Raw genomic sequence first — 6,051 nt, 5'->3', positions numbered from 1 at the left:
GAGAGAGAGAGAGAGAGAGAGAGAGAGAGAGAGAGAGAGAGAGAGAGAGAGAGAGAGAGAGACTGAGATATTATATGTGGAGTTTATAACTTATCTGTTCATTTAAGAGTCAATGCCTCGGTGAAAACTCTGACGAGACATTTTAATTCCCTTTATTCTAATGCCCTGTTCATCAAGGCTAATTTGGCTTCCCTAGCTTCAAGAGAAAAAGATCTTTCGGACAGTGTACCAAAGATCTGGGCTGCTAAAAAAATGTATAGCTCCAACTGCAAACAAATATTTAACAACTGTTTTTCACAACAATCTTTTGTGAAGTTCATCTCGTTTCCTTTGTGTCTAGCACAGAGTAAGATCTCAGTCTTCACAGAGCGAATGCATGAAAGAAAGCATGAGTGAAGTCCCTCTGAAGCCATTCATGCTAGTGTAAATAATAATAATGTCAATCCAAATTTGCCAATGTGAAGCCAGACCTGAAACCATGGTGACCCCTCTCCTACAAGGATATCTAAAGGGGGGCTTTTGTTATTTTTGCCCCATGGACTCCATTTTATAAAATATCTTCTTTGTCTGTAATAGCTTGGGGATTATTTTTCTGAAGTATTCTCTGTTTTACTGAAATAGGATTATATATTCCCACCTATTGGCATGTGATGTGCCTGCACAAAGAGAGGGAGGAATCTGTATCTTGGCCTCGTTGACTTTGAGCTTGGCCATGTGACATACTTTGACCAATGGGATGTCAGGACTATGTGACACTTGCCATATCCAATCAGGAGCTTTAAATGTGCTTGCAGGGCTTGGCCTGATCCCTCTCAATCCCACCTCAACCACGAAAAGAGCATTTCCCAGCTAGTGGCCACTCCTTTGGTTTAGGTTGCAGGACGAGAAGACACATGAGCTAAGTTGAACCCAGCTGATCCATAGCCTTCATGTAATGTGAACAAGAAATAAATATTTGTTGTCATGAGCCTCTGAGATATGAAGCTGTTTATTATTGCAGCAAAACTTGACTAATATACTATCTAAATAAAGTCTACATATTGTCAAAACAATCATTTCTCATTTTTTATTTCATCAAGTGCCATGCATAACCACTAGCCAGCATAGGTTAGGTAGGTGAGAATTTGCTAGAGTGGAAAGCTCGTGGGCAATGAAGTCCATCAGATGGATACCTCACGTAGCCCAGATTCTTCCTCTCCACAAAACCCCGTTAAGTGGTAAAAATGAAGATCACATTATTGTTAGGATGAAAGGAAATGATGTATATAAGATGCTAGCACAGCATACTTTATTAGTGAATGATTGTTCAGTGAAGGAGGGAAGGAATTCATGAACCAATGAATAAATTTCATATTCCATTCATTCAGTCTCTAAATATTTACTGAACACTTATTATACACTAGCCCTTCTTAGAATATGGTATTAAATAAAATGGGAAAAAAATATCTACCCTCATAAAGATTAAATGCTCACGGGAGAGACAGAGAACAACCAAATAAATAAGTAAATATATCATGCAAGGTAGAATAAGTTCTATAAAGAAAAATATCTGGGTAAAATAATATCACATTAAATCATGGGATGATCAGAAAAGCCCTCTCTGAGAAGGAACACTTGAGCAAAAATTTGACTTAAGTGAGGGTACTTACCATGCAAATACCTATAGGAAGAGCATCCCAGAGAGAGGGACTGGCAACATCAAAGGAATGTACTTGAGATGCTCAAGGAAAGGCAAGGAGACTTGTGTGGCCAGAAGATAGTGAGAAAGTGGAAGAGGAGAACCAAATAGGGTGGAGTGGCCTGGAGCCAGATTCTGTGGCATCTTATAGAACTTCAGACTTTCCTATAGGTGTGAAAGGCAGTGCTCAGGAGTTCAGAGCAGGGCAGCGACAGGCTTTGACTTAAATTTGAACATTTTGCTCCATGGAGGGTAGGCTGGAAGAAAGCAAGCAAGGTCACTGCGTTGCACGACTCCAGGGGCATCCTCACACTGAAGTCGACGTGGATGGTGTCCCTGGAGTTGTGCTGTGCACGATGTGTGTGGTCAGAGTCATTGGCCCGGTGGCAAGGCTGGAAGTAGGGGCTTCAGTCAAGTGAGAGCAAAAGATTGCTGTTTGGGGCTAGGATGGTAGTGGAGGGGGTCAGTGAGAAGTGGTTGGATTGGGATTATATTCTGAAGGTAAAGCTGATGATATTTGCTGATACATTGGATATAGGCTGTGAAAGAAAGGCAAAAGTCATAGATTACTCCAACTTTGGGTTAAGTAGTTGGGTGAATTATGGTGCCATTTGCTGAAATGTGATATACTGGGGGAAGGGCAAGTTTATGGAAGCTGGAAGGAGAATATGTCAACAGTTCTGTTTCAGCCCCATTACCTTTGGAATGCTTCACACCTAAGTGAACACAGAAAACAGGCAAATGGAGATGATTCTGAAGGTCAAGAGGAGAAAGTGGGACTGAAGAAATAACTTGGTAGTCATCAGCATATAGGTGCATCTAAAGTCGTGGAACTGAGTAAAACCCCTCCCAGGGATGTCAACCAAGGAGAGATGCAAGGCTTAGCCCACTTGTCTTTGTGTTTCCCATGGGGACTAGCACAGGATCAGGCATGCAGTGGGTGCTCAATAAATGATAGTTAAATTGGATGTAAAAGCTTTGGACCAGAAGAAAGAATAAAATGCAGATGCAAACATCCATGACATAAAAATGACCCTGGCCTTTTGCCCTCTAGGCTATAAGATGCATCTTGTTAATTGTCATTGCTGTGTTCTGGTTTACTAGTTAAGGGTTATCTGAGTTCTGATCCCAAAAGAGAATTCTATGCTCAGTTGGCATTCACCTTGGGTGTCTACTCTATCTAGATCTCTTGCTCTGAGATTGGGTTTTTTTGTTTTTTAATTTATTTTATTTATTTATTTTTGGCTGCAGTGGGTCTTCGTTGCTGTGCGCGGGTTTTCTCTAGTTGTGGTGAGCGGGGGCTACTCTTCGTTGCGGTGCACAAGCTTCTCATTGCCGTGGCTTCTCTTGTTGCAGAGCATGGCCTCTAGGCACCCGGGCTTCAGTAGCTGTGGCTCGCGGTCTCTAGAATGCAGGCTCAGTAGTTGTGGTGCATGGGCTTAGTTGCTCCGCAGCACGTGGGATCTTCCTGGACCAGGGCTCAAACCCGTGTCCCCTGCATTGGCAGGCAGATTCTTAACCACTGCACCACCAGGGAAGTCCCAGATTTAGATTTTTTATTTGAAATAATAATATTTATAATAATAACAGTAGCTTCTATTTATTAAGCCCTTATGACGTCTCAGGATCTTTAAAAATATCCTTGCGAGAATCCAGTGAGTGAGGTATTACCATCCCCAATTCTCAATGAGGAAACAAAATCCATACTGCTCCTAACTGGCAGAAAGGGGACTGGCACTTATTTCAATTTGGCTTCAAATTCTGGACTCTTTCCATACTTTCTAGCTGCAAGAATTTAGTCCTTTACTAAAAATGGGTTTAATTGGATAAAATAGTCATTTTTTATATATGTAGGATAATAATAACAGCTCTCATTTGCTGAGTGCTTGCTGTGGACCAGGGAAATATGCTAAGCAATTCTGATGCATTATCTCATCTACTCCTCGTTAGGACAGTATGAGGTAGCCATGATTATAGTCATCATTTTACAGATGGGCACATTGAAACTTAGGGTTAATGACTTCTCCAAGGTCATACAACTAATTTAGTAGCAAATCCAGGATTCTAGCCCAAATTTGGCTCCAACACCTTAGCACTTATCCAATGCAACAGCTAAAACTTGCAAATTAATAATGTTCAGAACAATAAATAAAAGCTAAATAAGAAAAATGTTTTGGATCAGAGGAATTGGTTAAGAGAAAAAAGCAACTTATATGGTGAATTTTTAAAAGACATTTTGAACCAGATAATGAAATTTATTTTATAAGTATTTTTCTTTTTTCCAAGCAGCCCAAGAGGCAATGTTAAAGTCACTCTTTAATGTTATTTGGAATGAATCATTGTAGCATAATACACTGGGGAAGGGCTTGCCTTCAAAAACTGACTTCAAATCTCAGCTCTAAAACTTACTGGCTCTATAACCTTGGATAAACCACTTATCTTCTCTTGAGTTTAGGTTCCTCATTTGTAAAAATCCAAATACTGACAATTCGGGAGGCGATCAAATAATGGGATAAATAGGAAGTATCTTATAAGGTACTTATAAGGAAATACAAGGAAAGTACCTTGTAAATTGTGAAGCACTATAAATATATATATATAATTATTATTAATATATGTAAATGAACACGGAGTCTCCAGATTTAAATGGACAAAGGAGCAAATTACCCAGAGAGGCAATGGCTTCCTTTTATTGCAGGCACACAGTAGGTGTCCAATAAATGCTTACTTAAGTTCAATGGGCTTAGAGTTTCAGTTATGCAAGAAGAAAAAGTTCCATAGATCTGTTGTACCACCACATGCATGTAGTTAACAACACTTAATAATTGTTAAAAGGGTAAAATTGTTATGTGTTTTGTTACCACAATTAAAAAAATAATAATGACTACAATTGTGAAGACAACTCTCCATTTCAAAAGTTTCTTCTAAAAGCCAAAGTCACTCTTGAACCCCTGGGGAACAACTTCAGAATTCCACACAAAAGCAAGCCCTTATTTCAGAAATAAACTTTGATGTTTGAAAATGAAAGACAAAAAGCTGTTTTTTGGGGGCAGAGAGGACTTCTCTCAACTTCTCTCGTCTTGAGAGGAACATAGCAACCTGAGAGCTGCTCCCTGTCCTTCATCTCTGAGCTCCCTGCTGCCCCAGCCTCAGCCCTCTGGACACCCTACCTTTCCCCATGCTTTTACACCTCTGTCTGCTGCATCCTCCTTCCTGGCCCCTCTTGAGTCCTTCATTCCTCTCAGTGATCCTCATCCCCCTCCCCTCTCCTGCAACTAGCCTATATCGAATTAAGGCATAGATATCCTTTTACATTTGTGGAATTACTGAATTTTTTTAAAGTGGTGACATCCCTGTAAATTTAGGAAATTCCAATCATTCCCTTTGAATTAAAAATTCAAGAGAATTGGACATTTTGTATTCAAGTCATTCATTGAACAAATATTTTCCAGGCCATAGCTCCATCTGGGAATGTATTTGTGAAAAAGACAAGACTGGATCCCTGCCCTCATGGAGTCCATGATCTTGTAGGGGAGACAGATTAGAAAAGAAGCAATCGAAATATGGTGTGAACAAATTCTTGCATAGGGCTCTTCACAGCAGCACTATTCACAATAGCCAAAAGGTGGAAATAACCCAAATGTTCATCGACAGATGAATGGGTAAGCAAAATGTCATATACACACACAATGGAATATTACTCAGGCTTAAAAAGGAATGACTATCTGATACATACTATATACCATGGATGCACCTCAAAAACATTGTGCTAACTGAAAGAACACAGACACAAAAGATCACATCTTGTACCATTCCATTGACATGAAATAGACACAAAAAACAGATTGGTGGTTGCCAGGTGCTAAGGGGTAAGAGGAAATGGGGAGAGATTGCTTAATGGCTACTGGGTTTTCTTGTAGGCTGATGAAAATGCTTTGGAACTCGATAGAGGGGGTGTTTGCACAGCATTGTGAATGTGCTAAATCTACTAACATTGTGAATGTACCACTGAATTATATACTCTAAAATGGTCTAATTTTATGTTACTTGTATTTCAATTTAATTTTTTTTAATGTATGGTGTTAAAAGTGCTGTGATGGAGTAAGTACAAGATGAAATTTGGCTAGGATAAGTTTCGTGGAGGAGATGCCCTAAGAGGTGGAATTTTCATCCATTACACAAATATTTATCAAGGCTTCTCTGCACAGCAGGCCCGGTTCTAGGTGCTGTGGATACAACTGTGATGACAACAGGCAACCTCCTTGTCCTGTCACATTTGGCAGGGGAGCATGGGAGAGGCAAACAAAAATATAATAAAAATATTTTATATTATGTTAGGAGGTGATAAATGCCGTGGAAAAATATAGTAGATT

Source organism: Physeter macrocephalus, chromosome 4 (genome assembly GCF_002837175.3).
Source record: "Physeter macrocephalus isolate SW-GA chromosome 4, ASM283717v5, whole genome shotgun sequence".
NCBI classification, from domain to species: Eukaryota; Metazoa; Chordata; class Mammalia; order Artiodactyla; family Physeteridae; genus Physeter; species Physeter macrocephalus.
Note: the sequence above shows the minus strand (reverse complement) of the source record.